We start from the raw sequence: 16,452 nt of genomic DNA, 5'->3' as shown, positions 1-16,452 counted from the left end.
TTTAAAAGCCTTGAGACATTCACATGCTCCTGATAAAACAGATGCAAGTTTCATTTAAATCATTAATCTCCCATGAACTGAAATCTCTTCCACAAAAATTAAATTTCCAAGTAGCCATGGGTTCAGCCTGCAGTAAATTTCTGCCAGCAGTACAATCTCAATCATATTTAACAGAAATAAGAGGTGCTGAGAACTCACAAGGATGTCTCACAAAGCTGATTTTGATACTTCATGACAATCAGCTTCTCATCCCTCTGTCATTTGTCCCAACCCAGCATCAATCTGGCTCTCTGCCTTCACAGTCAATTTCCTGTTTGCATGTCTGCATGCTAAATCAATTGGTGACAAAAATATTAAAAGAATTCTATGCAAACACTAATGTAAAATTTAACATTGCTGCCACCTGACTGGACTGAAAGACCCCTTCAATTAAAAGCAAATTGCCCGCATTCCAATTCCTCTCTGCAAAACAGCTACAGAGTGAGGTGTTGAGAAAGAAGCACACACTGGAAGTCTGAAAAACTATTTTTTATACAAATTTTCTTTACATCCAAGATTTTTTTTTTTCAGATAGAAGTGGAAGAAGAATAGGATTTTTCTTCAGACAAACAATCATTCTGTTTGCAATAGGTCTCTGAACAAACTAATTTTCAAGCTACACGTCGCACTCGTTAATGAGAGAGTAGTACCCAGCATCCCTCCTCCTCAACGTTAAAGACTACCAGTTTTATTACTGCCGTTTACAGCCGATTTACTATTTGGGTATCACGTACTGATAAAAAGTCTTACTTCAGAACGAGAACTTTTTCTCAATAAATGCTCATTAGCGCCCGTCCAGCACCGGCTGGCAGGTGCCCCACAGCGGGCCGGGCCCGCCGCTGCCCCCACCCCCCGAGGAGCGCTCTCCCCGCGGGCCGCTCTCTGCTCCGTGCCCAGGCCGGGACAGCGGGCACGGGGAAGGCAGCGCCGGCGGCAGAGGGCAGGCCTCCCCCGTCACGGCGAGCGCCACGAAGGGCTCTCCGGGGAGCGGGCCGCGGGGGGAAAGCAGCGAGGGCTGAGCCCTGCGTGGGTCGCGCTCCTCCCGCCCCGGGGCTCTCCTGGCCCTTGGGGGCCGCCCCCATCGGCCCCGCGGAGCCGCGGGAGGGGCCCGAGCCGCGGCCCGGCGGCAGGGGGAGCACGAGCGCCAGCCGGGCGCATCGCGGGGACAGCGGGGGCTCCCGCTGCCAGCAGCGGCCGCCGCGGGAGCCGCACGGGAGACTCCTCGGAGCCGGAGCGAGGCGGCGCGGAAATCCCGGCGCGGGACCGAGGATGCGGCCGCTACCACCGGCCTCTGCTTAGCCGCCGGCGCAGCCCTCCCAGCGGCGGCTCCGGCACCCGCCGCCCCTCGGCGCCGGGCAGCAGGAAGCGGCGCTCGGCCGGCTCCCAGCGCCCCCCCTCGCTCCCCGCCCAGCGCAGAGCGGGCGCCGGCGGCACGGGCCGTCGCGGGAGCAGCAAGCGCTGGCGTCGGATGCCTGCGCTACGCCATCCCGGTGCTGCCGCGGCCTGGACTCCGCGGGGAGCACGGGCGATCGGCGGGCAGCGGCGGCCGCTCCTTTGTGTCCCAGGTCGGTGCCGGGGAGCGGCGAGGGGGTACAGGGTGGTCGGGCAGAGCGGCGGGACCGTGTCCGTCCCCTCCCGGAGGGCTGGGGCAGGCGGGCAACCCTCCGTGGCCGGCCTGTCTCCGGGGCCGCGGGCATGGCGGGCAGGGGACTTGTTTGTGTCGGTCTGACCCCCCGCTCCCCGGCAGGAAAACTCGGGGAGCCTTTCCCCAGCCCCACCGGGTGGGCGGCGAGGTGGGGCGGGGGCTCGGCCGCCGCCGCCACTGTCTGGAGACTCTTTCCGAGCCCCCGGTCGGGGGTGGTTCGTGGCCCCCGGGAGCGGCTCGTGGCCGGACAAGTTTGTGCCCAGGCAGCGTTTGGCCGCCGCTGTTGATTGTTTATCGCTCCGAGACGGCGCCGAAAATAGGTCAGAAATAATGTCCCGCTCGTCCCCGCCGCGAAGTGTCCGAGGGCCGGCCGTGGTACTAGGAACTGCTGGAGGCAATGGTGCTTTCCCCCTCCTTCCTTTCCTGAGACATACGGGACCCTCACAGGGTTTGAAACAGAGCCGAGGGGGCGAGGAAGGGGCGTTAATTTTTTACTTATTTATTTATTTATTTATTTTAAATGTCGGCTTCTGCGTGCGGTGTGGAAAGTTGCTGGCCGAGCGTTAGGAATAACTCCCAGCTATTTCCTGGTGCGCGGAGGGCGGCACTGGCGGCCCCCGCCTCCCGGTGCGAGCGGGAACAGCCCGTGCCCCTCGGAGCAGGCAGGGCAGGGCAGGGCTGGGCGGCGGGGCCCTGCCTCCCGCGGATGCTCCTCACCCCGCTGCCCACCCTGGCATCGCGGCAGCGCTCAGTTAACCTCGGGGCGCGCTCGGCTGGATTTGCACGATCACTAAGCGCTCTGGTGCAAGTAATGTTCGTTTCTTATTTTATTTCACGCAAAAATTCGAACAGAACCAATTTGAAAGCTTTATTTGATAATTATGCGTTGCAAATATACTGCTTGGAAGAGAAGTTGCGCAGTGTAACAGATTTTTCAAAATTGTAATTTGGGGATTTACAATCATGTTGATACTATACCCAAAGAGATATTTGTGCTGATCTGTTTAAACCCACTTCCCCTTTCTCGTGGTTGCAGAGAATTTTGCTGGCTGAAACATAAATAAGCTACTGTTTGAGATCTTACATTTTATCAAGTAGAGTGGACATAAATGCCTATTTTGTTTTACTGGGTTTTAATTTATTTTTTTAAGTAGTTCTTTCAACTTGCTTAATGTCTTATAAATAGGCAAAGCCTGAGGTAAGTTCCACACGCACCACCTTTTGGTTTGCTTGCCTGATAGCAAGTAGCAGATGCTGCAGAATCTGTATTACTCTGGAAGGGAAGGCATTACATTTTCATCCATTAAATAACTCCAACTTTGCAGTTTGACTGTGAAGACAAAAATTGCTTGGCCTTTGCTGAGGGATAAATAGCACAGTCCAAACCCAGTTCAGTAAATCTCTGGTTTGCTGGAACATTACAGCTTTTTTACAATGAAAGAATTCTGGATTTGTGGAGGAACAAATTAGGTACTCCAGCATAGTTTTTATTGTTCTGTTCAACAGTTCATTGCCCGTTAGAACTGAATTGTTTTGTAGGAAGTGGACAATAATCTGGGCTCTGGCTGCATCTTTGCAAGTACTTTAAATGAGTGAAGGACAGAGTTGTGATCTTGTTCTGTTTCTTCCATATGACTGTATCAGTAATGACAGTCTGAGTACCTGCATTTGGTGTGTCAGAGCACAGCTGTAAATCTTAGTCTGCATTTTCCTTGGATGGACCAATTGTTTTCTTTCCCCCCCTGTAAGTGGCATAAGTAAATTCTTAAGCTTTCCTTTGGCAACTGATAAAAGTCAGAGAATACAAATTTGAACTCATTCTTTGGAGTGGTTTAAATATCCCCTGTGTGAAATACAATCCTACACTACTGTTGAGAGTTGACTGATATGTGAAAATACTGGTTTTGGACTTTAATTAGTCCTTTATTAGTAAAACTGATTTGTTACTTTCAATTCAAATTACGGTCAATTTGACTGGCCTGTATAAGGTTTGGCATGAATAGTAATCAGTAATAGTAAAGTGCACACAGCAACCAAATTCTGTCTTCAAAACTGTGATTTTGAAAATGTGCCAGACAAACCAACACAGTTGTTGATTCAATTTGATTCCATTGCGATAGAATTTACTTTTGTTTTGAGCGAAGTAAAACCTCAAAAATAGCACATTGGGCTCTGTTCAGATTTCAGAAGAGCTAAGCCCTTGCGTCTCTTCTGAAGCCCCAGTGATGATGTGATGCTGTTACCTGACACTGCAGTATTGTGGTTTTAGCATTTCCCTTGGCAGCCCATGGGGTTCAAAGCTCAATTCCAGGACTGTCTCTGGTGCTTTTTTCTCACAAATACAGAATTAGTGAAATCAGTTCCTAAGCAGGGGGAGATGTAGAAACTGAGATCCGTTGCTCACTCCAACATTCCTTGTTGACTTTGCTAGTCAGTTATCTGCTGACAAAGACACTGACAAGTTCTAGTGGACTTGGTTGTGGTTTTGAGATATGATGAGCACTCTTTGACAGGATGTTTCTAGCAGTATCTCATTCTCACCAGGTTACAATCTGGCGTTTTGGTGCTCTCTTGCTGGAAGTGATTAGAATGGGATATGAATGCCACAGCCATCTGTTGGCCTGGGGAGGTGCACAGGAAAGCAAATCCTGGCAGAGGAATGAGGCAGATTACTTTGAGTGGCAAGGTTTTGAACTACTGCAGGTAAAGGTAGGGGAGCCCTTCGTGAGCTCTGACTCTTGCGCTGTTTTTTCCTTGAAGAGAACCTGGTTGCCTGCACCAGCCTAGGAAGCAGGTAACCAAATGTTTATTAATGTAATGCTGAGAGTGCTGGTGCCTGTGTCTCTCTCTGGGACTGGTTGCTGTCTTGAATAAATTTGAAAGTTAACTCAGTACCAAAGATGGACCTCAGTGTGAGAATCAACAATCAAGGGTTGTGAATTCTTGTTACTGTTGACCTTGTTTCAGTGTTTGAAGTTGTTATTGTGATGAAGACTAATGTTACTCATCTTTGCTTGGTAACTGTTTCATCTTGCACTTTGTATTTTCTGTCTTGAAGTCTCTTTTGTTCTTTTTCATCTCCCAGTCCCTACACAGTATAGGACAGCCTTGGCAGAATATAGTCTCTTGTTAGCCAAGGTGGAAGAGTTGCAGTTTTATTGTGTGGGTTTTCCCCTTCCCCTTTTTCTCTGTATGGAAAAATACAGTCTCACTAGTGCTTTGTTTTCATGGCAGGAAAGATGAGTAGCACCTGTGTGTTGACCAGCCTTTGTCCCTGATGGATGTTTGTTTTGACAGCCTGTTATTGTATGTCAGTTACCTCTGACAGGCTGTTGCTCAGAGAACCCGTAGCCTAAATGTACTACTGTGTCAAGTACCAGAACATGAGTTTATTTTGGTTAACTAAGAGCATAGCTCAGAGTTTCTTGAATTATTAATTATTTAATTTTGCATTCAGTATTCCTCCTAATGAACGAGCATGGAAGGTGTGATTTTTCTTTTTTGTTAATGAAAAGTTTGTTTATTTTGCAATCTTCAAAACTTTTATAATTTCCTATATCCTGGTGGTACAGTTCAGTGGTTACCGTGGTAGTGCTGGGTTGCCATTTGGACTTGGTGATCTTTAAAGATCTCTTCGAACTTGGGATGATTGTATTCAATGGTTCTAGAAGTCACAATCCTGCTGCTTTAAAACAGGAGTGAGAGATTGGGGAAATCCACTCAAAAGTCACATTTTTGGTCCCTTTGAGCTTGTTACAATTATACAGTGCTTCTGTAAAAAAACTAGTTCTATGTTTTTCTGCCACAGCTAGGCAAAGCAGTAAAGTATGTCCTTACATTCTGTTAATATTAGTGTGCCATGTGTTTTCTCCTTGGCAAGACACGTGATTTTATGTTTGCTACACATCTGATGATTTTGGCCTTCTCTAGCATTTTGCTAAGCACCTTTTGAACAAATTAATTTGTTGGACACGTGTCATTAAGTATTGTGTGTCGAAAAATAAGTTAACTGTTGAAATAGGAACATAATTAAATATTTATGCTTTCATTTATAGCAAAAGCAGTTGGTATTTAGTGATGTGGTGTTGCTGATATTTGTAAAAGTCTGTTGTACAAACCGTCTTCCTCGAAGAACAATGTGTGGAACCTTTGTGGTAACAAGAGTATATAACAAAGAGTATACAAGAAAAAAATCTGAAAGGGAGGAAATAAGTTGGCCATAGTTTTGGGTCAGGAAGAAGTCAGGTGAGCAAATTGTGTTTACTTCTAGCAGGAAATTTGTGACAGCATTGTTCTTGGAAAGAACAGACAGAGAAGTAAGAAACAGAATCAAGAGCTCAACTTACAAGTGGAACAAAAGTTGAAAATGCTAATGCAAATTGAAATTGCATCAATTCTGTTTTTTGTTAAATAGTTTCAGTGCTTTTTTTGTAATGGATTTTCTGTAGAGGTTTTGAAATTGGGAACATTTTTGATGGAAAGAATTTTGAACTTTATATTGTGCAAGCAATTTTGTTGGAAACAAGATTAAAAGTTTCACTTACCAGTATTTCTTACCAAAACTAAATAAAACATGTCTGCATTTCTGAATTACAAGTCCTGTATCAGAAAGAAAGGAAAGCATATGTATTTAGCTTTCTAGTGAAAAGTTATATTCTAGTGAAAAGTTATAAATTTGTTAGCTCTAAAACTATAGAATTATACATATATATTCGTACATATGTGTGCATATGGTTTGCTGAATCTTCTTTGTGAAATAAATCACAAACCCATACACATCATACCCCCAAGTCAAGAAGAAATCTATAGCATTCAACAGTTAATTTTGCAGGAGGATTTACACTTGACCTCCGACATTTTGAAATAACAAACTGACTTGTTCTCCAGATGCAAGTCTGCTTACTATAATCACAACCTGTTCACGTGCTGTGACCTCAAGAATTAATCCATGTTACTGACAATGCCATAGGTCACTCATTACCTGTTGCATAAAGGATCTCTCAACAGTTGAGAGATAATGCTTTCTAGTGCTTTCTAGCTATAAAATAAACTGAATTCCCTTTATGCTTTAGATTATTTTTCTAAAGTTAATAAGAAAGCTTTCCCTTTCAATTTTCATATTAGAATGGCCTGCAGTACATTTTCTGTCTTCTTTCCATTGAAATTTACAAGGAAAATGTTGTAGTATTTGTGCTTCTGTAGAAGAAGCTGTACTTTCTCCCCAGGCTGTCAATTCTGTTATCGCTTGATTATTTCTCTGCATAATGATTGTGTATTTCCATGTAAAAAATCAGTCCAAACAATGTAATTAATGCTCCTGAGTTTTAGTAGTAGTGGTAGTAGTAGTTGCATATAAGCTTTTAAACTTAATTATGCTTGCTTTTCTGTCTATTTATATGTGGCCCATCTAGCTTTCTATAAATGCTTATATATGTTTTTAAAAGATTTTCTGGGTAAATTCCAAGATGATAGCTATCAGATGATTCTAGAGCTGATGTTTCCTGGTACCTCTGACCTTCAGTCCCTCACTGTGTTGAAAAAATCCAGATTGAAACATGCCAAGGTATTGAAGATATTTGAAGTACTGAAACAAGAAACCATAGATAGTAGAAGACATGTTTTACTGCTTTACATGTAAAACAGCTTAGAGGAAAAAACCTTTTAATGAGTGAGGTCAATACTTGATCTGAACATGGAAGTCAGGACCTAGATCTCCACATTTGTCATCATTCTTTCATGCTAGGCTTTTTTTTCTTGTGAAGGCCCTTGTTGCTGGGGCAGAAGCTCTGAGCCATAGGGTTACCTGTTATTAATTTTATTTTGCACGTCCTTAAGAGACAACCTGTGGAAGGTGCATTGTGTACCTGTGAAATTGGTTTGAGTGCCAGCTAATGCTACTAATGTTTGAGCTGAATTTTGAGTCTGTGACTCGAAGCTCTAGCAGATGTTACCCGCCTTTTGATGGAAATGTGTAAAACCTGATGAAGTTTAGCTAGAATGATGAATTTTCATCGCCAGTCACTTTGCTATTCTCAGGTGGGAAAGGAAGGAACAATAACCTTTTGAAAACCAACTAGCCGTGATAGCAGGGTAGGGAAAGCCTCTGATGATTTTGTTCCTAGTTGTTTGGCCTTTTTTTCCCTGAATATTTGTGCTGTATTTAAGGGGTGGTACTTGTTCTAGTTGTAGCAAATGTGAAAGCAGCATGTGAGGGATTTAATGATTACAAAACGTTAGTACGAGAATTTCTAACTAAACATGACAAGTAAATTGTAGGAGAAAAGGAGTGAACAAAAACTGTTCCATACAAAACACTGTCAAAAATTGTTTAAGTAGCATTGGTGATGGTTCAAGCTAATTCAGAAAACAGTTTTCTGATTTGTTTTGATGTAACCCTGCAAGTGTACCCATTGAAGTTGCTAAAGGTGATAATTAGATTTGTTTTGTTTCCAATGTGCTATTTTGGAAACAGAGTCTTGCCATTTTAGGTTTGTGTCAGTGTTTTTAGCAGCTTATAACACGTCAGCATTGTTCTGTAAGTGAAATGCCATGTGGGGAGCCGAGGTAAGAGGAGCATGAAGCCTTCAAGCTGCAACATAAACAAAAGCAGATCTTGAAACTGAATTTGTTAATGCAGCTCTACTTGCCTGTTTCATAGGGACTCTTCAGTGAGATACTGTGGCAGTGCATTGGGGCAGGAGCAATGCCGGCGCTCTGAGGGAGGGCTCCAGCCTGTGGAGCTCGGATGGAGCGGGCTGCGCTGACTCGGGCAGCCCTGTCCCTCTCTTCCTCCGTGACAGGGAGCAGAAGAGCCCTTCTTCAGCAAAAATGGTGCCTGTCTCCTGACACCAGATGTGTTGGTTGGTCTCTCTGCAGGCAGAGCATATTTTTGGACCATTTGGGACAAAACTGCTGGAAGCTGCTCAGCTTTCCATCTTTCTGTGCCTCCTTCTGGAAGGAGATGGCCTGGGGTGCCAAGGAGGGTTCCTAGGTGAGACGTTGGCTCCCTGGGAAACCAGGCCTGTGAGTAGAGAGCAGAACTGCCCTGTGGGGCAGGGGGAGGTTAGACTGAGCTGCTGCTTGGGCTCTGGGGTGGTGTCCATCCATGGCAGAAGTGGGGCAGGGGTAGGGAGTTACTGTCCAGATTTGGGGGTGAATCAAAGAAAGGAATGAAGGGTAAAAATACCACCTCAGGAATGGCTGTGAGAAGGGGCAGTTTCTTTCACCCTGCTACTGAGATCTCTTTGCTTTGCTGTGCCAAGGCTGTGGCTTATGGAGGCTGAGGGACAACTGGCCAGGGAAGCGCTGTGCTGTGCTGCTGCGTGCTTCCCTTCCCCATGCTCCATGGCACTGCTATTTGTGGAGCTGTGCTTTGAAACCGGATAAGGAAGTGATCTGATCAAGCCCTGCAAAAATAGATTATTCTAAAATGGTAACTAATTAATTTTAAAATGCTGTCCCACAAGCACTGTGTTGGCAGTGTTGAGGGGGCGATTGTATTGATGCTGTGAAGATGTGAATGAGCACCTGAGGCAGAAACTTCTGAAGCTGTTTCTAGTGTAGGAGACTCAGTGCAGTTTTCTGGACAAAGTTGGCTTAAATTCTTGCTGTGCCCTCACTCACTTCTTCGGGGTTAGATGTTAATATAGCCATACTCTGAGGTAGATCAGTGCAGCTGTTTGTGGAATCATGCTGTATTTAAATGAGTGAAATGTTGCAGTTTAAATTAAAAATAAAAAAAGCTAACCAACTGCCCCCCGCCCCCTCAACCACCAATATCTTACAGAATAACCTACAAAATATCTGTAAAGGTTTGGTTTGATGCTGTGGGGCTTTTTGCCTCCCACAACTGCTAACACAATTGCAAAGATGGCTGTTTGTGGCATGGGTGCAAGCAAGTCTGCAAGGGTAGCAAAAGGATTTAATTTAAAGACTTTGCTACTGATATATAATGTGCTGTTTTCTCAGGGTGCTTACTGGCATCCAATCTTATAGTGTGCATGCTAAGATCTGCTCAGTTTGCGCAAGCTACCATCACAGCTGTCCACCAGTGCTGATCAGTGTTATCTTTACTTGACACTTGTTTCTTTAAAGACTTTTTTGCCTCAGCATTTCTCAATAAAAAAGCACACACAGTACTCTGCATATTGTTTAGTCCCTTCTCTTCTAAACAGTGAAAAAAAGTAGAAAATGATTAAATTTTATTGCATTTTTTTTTTCTTGGGAGTGGGAAGCGTGGGTTGGTTGGTTTCATTTGTTTGTGGGGGTTTTGTTTGATTTTTGTTGGTTTTGTTTGTTTGCTTGGATGGTTTGCTTGTTTGTTTGTTTTCTGTTAGGTCAGATCTGTTTTGCTCCAGGCTTCAGTGGCAGAAAGAAAGAGTGTGGAACATTAAGGACAGAGCATTAAAATCTTGTGCTTGGCTGGTTTGGGTAATAACTAAGTGAATTTATTAGTTTAGATATGTTTCAGCTTAGTGCTCTTAGATTTGGAAGTGCTCAATTCAAGCTGCTGGAAGTGCCACCTGAGGTTGCAGAGAAAAGTATTTCTTCCTTATCTGGTCAGTATGAAGATAAGTGAGCATCAAGAGAGCTTAAAGCCTTGGGCCAAATTGACATATAGGTGTTTGTTTGCTACAATATGTTTTTGAAAAGCTTTGATGTTCTGAAATACTTTTTATGACTTCATTAGGTCATGGCTTGCAGTGACAGTCTGCTAAATTGTCCTTCCACTTTGCACTTGTATCATTGAACCAGAACTAAATTGCAATTTGTACTAGAATAATATGGATTTGACTGTAAAATTAGTGCATGTTTTGTGTAGCAGAAAGGTTACAGACAGGGTCTTAGAAGAAGGATCAATTGAAGAGAGGGTCTGACACTCTTCATTGTCAGAAAATCATTAACAAAGAAAGAACAAAACAAGAATATATGACTTTTTTCAGGTGAGTATTGAATAAAAACTATGGGCAGATATTATGAGATGTTAAAAACAGTGTTTTATATTTCCAGTTTGTAGGTTTGGTTTTTTTGCACTGAAGATCAAAGAGTTAAACTTTTAACCTAAATTTATGTGTTATAATGCTTACCTCAATTTGTTTGTTAATATGGTAGGAAACTGGAAACCAAACCCCAGGGAAATCAGCACTAGTGTGGCCAGCAGGAGCAGGGCAGTGATTATCCCTCTGTACTCAGCACTGGTGAGGCTGCATCTGGAATCCTGTGTCCAGTTCTGGGCCCCTCACTACAAGGCAAACATTGAGGGGCTGGAGTGAGTCCAGAGGAGGGCAGCAGCACTGGAGCAAAAGTCCTGTGGGGAGCTGGGGGTGTTATCCTGGAGAAAAGGAGGCTCAGGGAAGACCTTATCACTCTCTACAACTACCTGGAAGAGGGTGTAGCAAGATGGGGGTTGGTCTCTTTTCCCAAGTAATAAGTGATAGAATGAGAGAAAATGGCTTTAAATTGTGTCAGGGAAAGTTTAGATAGGAAAATTTCTTCACTGAAACAGTTGTCAAACACTGAAAAGAGGTGCCTTAAGGCAGTGGTGAGATCACCATCCCTAAATGTGTTTAAAGTGTGGAGTTGGCACTTGAGGACATGGTCTTGTGGTAGAGATAGCAGTGTTTGGTTAAAGGTTGAACTTGATGATTTTAGAAGTCTTTTCCAACTTTAATGATTCTGTGAAAAAAATGAAGTCAAGGATTATGTTTTTAAAGATGTACTAGATATCCCCAAATCAGCTGCCTTTATATTGGGTTATTAACTTTAGATGTTGAAAAATAAAATAGTTTTTGATACAGTACTCCTGTGTCTTTCTGAAAGCAATTATATTTGTAAGAATGCCCTGTCAGAGTCAGTGTTTTTCTTTGTTGGCTGATCCAGCCTTATCACCACCAATGCTATTACTGTAGCAACTACCAAGGAAGTGGTTTTGTGACCACTGATCCTGGATCAGATTTACTATCAGATTATCCCCTAATGTAGCTTCGATCAGGCAGCCGAGCTATCACATTTCTTAAGTTAATAAGAGTGTGCAATATATCATTTGTGCTAACTTAATGCCTACTGTGGGAGGAAATACAGTAACTATTTGGCATAAAGCCTTCCAATACAAAATCAACCTGTCAGATCTAAACTGTATTTACTGTCTTGTCAAAGAATGACCTCAGAGCAGATATTGGAACAATGACTCAACTCTGTAAATTGTGTTGTTTTATTTACAGAGGACAAAAATACAGAATTATTACCTATTAAAAATAATTTATTGATCATATAGCGTTAGTATTTTTCATTTCTCTTGAAAAAAAGGGTTTATTTTTTTGAAAACAAGTTTACTTGTGGTGGGAGAGAAGTTGCAGCTTTCTTTTGGAGAATTTTGATTCATAAAATATGGCAGAGTAATGACGTTAACAGTCATTGGAGACATTTTAATGCCAAATTCATCCATCCATATGAAAGCTATTTTTTATTTAATGACATTTTTGGGACATGGTATTCAAAGAGAGAGAGCTTTCTTCCTTTGTGTAAGTAGGAAAATGAAGTATGTTTTAAGTACACTTAGATAGACCCTTAAGGTTTTATGAAGAATGTATTCCACTGGATGGAATCAAATTATTTTAGTAAGCATCCCTCTCCTGCTTTTTTAATTCTTATCTGATGCATCCTTCATAAACTCAGTAGTTTGGGCTATGCAATTTGGGTATTTTAAAGCCAAAATACTACAGCCTGCAATTTATTGGGTTTTTTTCCCATTTATTTTGGTTTTTCCTCTATAATGCTCCTCTGAATAGGTTAGGAAAAGATAGATTGTGAGTTCATTAATGGAAGATGATAGGCAAAGCAAGTAATAAATTTACAGATGTATTTCTGCATTTGCAGGTGTATTTCTACATAACTGCATTACTGCTGCTATAGTCAGAGGTATTTATTTTCACCGCTGTTGTTGAGGTAGCTCAGCTTTACTGCTGATTTTCATGGTCCACTCTCCATGGTTCTTGGCATGAGTGTGTGGAAGTTCATTTTTCTCACTCAGCCAATGTGTGGGATCAAAGTGGGACAAGGTGGCTGGCATAATGTAGTAGCACATATCCTGAACTGCTACTGGTTATCATCAAAATGCTTCATTTTAGTTGTTTCCGACTCAAAAGCAGTCACATTTGTGCAAGTTATTTCATACCCCTTTCATAATTTTGAAAATGTGGGTTTTATTTTTATGGGAGGTCTTAGTAAAAGGCAAATAAAGCATTCAGTTTGGTTTGTTCATGTTCTGTTTCCATTTTTCAGTGCAAATTACTGTTGAAACCATTGCTCAGTTCATTTTAATGAGAAAGAGGAGAAGGCATCTCAGAGATGATGCAGTTTTTGTTTAGCATAAATGGTTGGCTGAAGTGAGAAGAAGTTAGTGTCCATACTGGGAGGAAAAATGCTGACATCTGTAAGCATGGGGTCTGTTTTGCAGCAGGGGTTTTTGTGGTGGAGGGAGAACACATCAATAAGAAAGAACTTTTAACTGTGCTCCCACAGAACTTTTCCTGTTGAAGTTTTTAATGAGGAAGCTTAGAAATAACATGTCATTTGTCAAATAGACAAAGACCAATGCTAGGATAGAAGGGAATATGCCTAATAAGTGTTCAAGATGAATTATTGTATCACATGTATGATCTATTAATAGGGGAGAAGAAAAGAAATAAATGCAACATCTTAATGACTTCTGTGCTCAGTGGGAATAATCAAGTTGTCAGCTCAAAGTAGTGACTGTGTTGTTTTTATCAGTGTGCTGCATAAAGGATGAGATATTGGTGCTAAATTTAAAGCAAAAAGTATGAAAACTTGAATTTTAATGCCTGATTAAGTTGGCTGTTTATCATCTAGCACATTAAAATGTCATCGGTACCTTGCATTATCTTTGTTAGAATCAAACCTTATGGTTGGCTGGGAAATAGTGTAGTCTTAGAGAACTGGGTATGAAGAAAATTGTAATAGTTGAGTTTTGCCCTGAGCCCATGAAAATCAGGTCATTGTTTAACTATATGTGTAGTTATTTACTTCACATAATTATGATAGCTGTGAAGCTTTAAAAAAAAAAAGGTAATTAGGAAATCCTGATGTAAAACAGTCTGTTCTTATGTATTTGTCTAGTGGTGGTGACGTTGTCTTTTTAAAATCGGGATAATGAGTTGAATAAGGTATTCTCAATATTTCTGCATAAGGGTTTTGTTTGTTTATTTGCTTGTTTTACCACATGATGATTATGCAATCCAAAACTCAACTACCATTTCTTTTCTACACCCTCACCTTTTGAATTATGGAGGAGCAGGGTTTATTTCTAGTGCTGGGAAGCTCTAGTCTCAACCAGAACACTGTGATATTGAGTGCTGCACAGCTCTGAAAGGATTTCAAAGGACACAGGAGTTGTGCTTGCAGTAGTCCAGGCTCTCTGCAGGGAATGCAGAGAGAAAGGTGAAATGATCAAAATAACAGGCTGATTCTTTGCAGCACCATGCTGAACTAATCCATGCGGTGAATTATGCTTTTTCAGCCTCACAGTAATTAAAATAAAAGGATATTAGCTTGGAAGAGTTTTAGATGTATGGGTAGATGGGACATATTTCTAAGTGAATGCAGAAAAATTTGGCACATCTTCTGTATAGTCTTGCCAAAGTCTGTGAGACCCCAGAGAAATTGAAATGAAAAACAGTGTCCAGGTTTGCAGTCAGATTGTGCCAGTGTGCACACCCAGAAAGTAGGCATTAGGAATAGTCTGGTTGGTCAGGTCAAGAACTTGGTTTTCACCACATTGAGTTTCAGCTGAAGGCAGTGTCCAAGAAACAGCTAAAATTGGAATTGAAGGCAGTTCTCAGGTGGGGGGAACATGCCTGTGAGTCATCAGCACAGAGATAGATGGTGGCTGAGTTTGTGTTGGCAGGTGCTGGATCTCTGAGCATACAGGAAAAGAGGACTGGTAAAAAAGCTCAGGAATGGTGGTGTACAAGGCTTCTACAACAACTTTGAAGAAAAATACTACTTGAATGTTAAATGAACACCTTGAAACAGACTGGACCAAAATGAATGCTTTGTTCTATTTTAATTAGTAGGTTCTTCAGTTTTACTTTTGATTTCCACTGAATATAAAATACAAAATCCAAGGCTAGAAAAAATTCAGTTCCTCAGAATTTTGCATTTTTTTCTCTCTCTCTTTCAAAAAAAAGAACTCAGTCCTCTTTAAAAGAGAACTGGTATGACACAGGTTGTAATGTATTGTTAAATAAATGTAATATATTTGGTCGGTGCCATATTTATGTGGCATTATGGCTTCAGGATTTTACTAGGTTATTATTGAAAATTTGTGGTATCAAATATGTAATACCAACATGACATGCACAAGTGAAATCTGTTTAGAAAAAATCCAGATAATATTTTTTTTTATGTTCTACTTTCTCTGTTTTCTTCCCTCTTGAGCTAATGCAAAACCAGTTTAGTTTCACAGCTTGTCTGCACAAGCTGTGATAGATTTTGTCTTTGTAGTTCTCTGAAATATACATACAGAAAGATGCAAAGTTCCTTTAAGAGGGTAGAACTAAGTGTTCTCTTTTCTGTGTCTTTGAAATCTAAAGGCCATCAGATAAAAAAGAGATTTTGCAATTTTTTATTGTATTTTTAAAGTACCCTGATGATTTCAGAGTGCAGGAGAGATGAACTGCTTCTTAATAAATAAAGTAGTGGTTTATCAGGAGCTCCAGGGAGAGTTTCAGAATTTTAGGTGGTGTTGACCTACCTGTAGTGTTTGCTCTAAGAAAGTGAGTTCATGGTCTTCTCCTTGTCCCCTGAATTTTGGCTCCTGTGGAGAAGGGACATGAGATTTACCAGGAGAATCTCATCAGACCTGTTCTTGTAAGTTGTCTCCTCCCTGGTGGCTGTGTAAGGCTGTGTGGGGGCTTCAGCTGTATTTGATGACTCAGGCCGGAATATCCTCCTACCTCTTTGGGGCTGTGTTGCTCCTGGAGAGCTGAGAGTCTCTCTGAAGACTGGGGAGGCTGGGGGTGTACCAGAGTCCTCTGGGAGCTTAGGATTCTGTGGTGAAGACAGGGATAGTTTGGCTGGGCATAGCAATGTCAGCTTTGCCATAGTATTGGCTTCATGAGAAGTTATATTTTTTACTTATATATATATATATATTATATATAATATATAAAAAATATATAATAAATATATATATTTTTTTTTTTACTTTGTAAAAATACGTATCAGGACATAACTATTTTTAGGAGAGCTGAAAACTACAGTGCAGGACCCAAGGTCAGACTGGAGAATGATGGTAGGCAGTTCCTGGGAGATTGTTGGAGAGGACATGATAAAGGTTGTTATTAGAATGCAGGAAAAGAGAACAAAGTGCATAAGTACTGAAACATTCTAGAGATGTTGCTCATAGTAAAACGTGTTTGTTTGTTTGTTTGTTTTTCAGTTCAAGCAGTATGTTTTTGACAGCAAAGAACTGGAAGACTGGTTGATTGACATACTAAAATGGAGTATTTACCAGTGCAGGTAAGACATTCTTTGAACATTTTTTTGCAGTTTCATTTCTCATTTTTTCATTTGCAAAAGTGTGGTTTTGCAGTTCCCAGTGCAAACAGCTAGATTAATGGCAGTGTTACAGAATCATTTTTCTGAAAACAAAGCTGGTTTAGGAGGTTTCTGTATTTTCAGTTCACTCTCAGGTGCTCTGATGCAACTGCTGTAAAGTAGCACTAAAATGATCAATTAAGGAAAAAGAA

At 41.7% G+C, this 16,452-nt stretch overlaps 1 protein-coding gene across 2 annotated transcripts in view; it reads left to right on the top strand.

The window, feature by feature from the left end:
* Window positions 1–1,385: 1,385 nt before the first annotated feature.
* FAM135A (family with sequence similarity 135 member A) overlaps window positions 1,386–16,452 on the top strand; it is a 79,733-nt gene continuing 64,666 nt past the window's right edge. For both annotated transcript variants that reach the window (XM_058801282.1, XM_058801281.1), the window contains exons 1-2: window positions 1,386–1,604; window positions 16,143–16,222. The gene's annotated coding sequence lies outside the window, so the exon portion shown is untranslated. The remainder of the gene's footprint in view (window positions 1,605–16,142; window positions 16,223–16,452) is intronic.

Source organism: Ammospiza caudacuta, chromosome 3, assembly GCF_027887145.1.
Source record: "Ammospiza caudacuta isolate bAmmCau1 chromosome 3, bAmmCau1.pri, whole genome shotgun sequence".
Lineage (NCBI taxonomy): Eukaryota > Metazoa > Chordata > Aves > Passeriformes > Passerellidae > Ammospiza > Ammospiza caudacuta.
The sequence above is the reverse complement of the archived record's forward strand: the minus strand, read 5'-3'. Positions and strand labels throughout refer to the sequence as shown.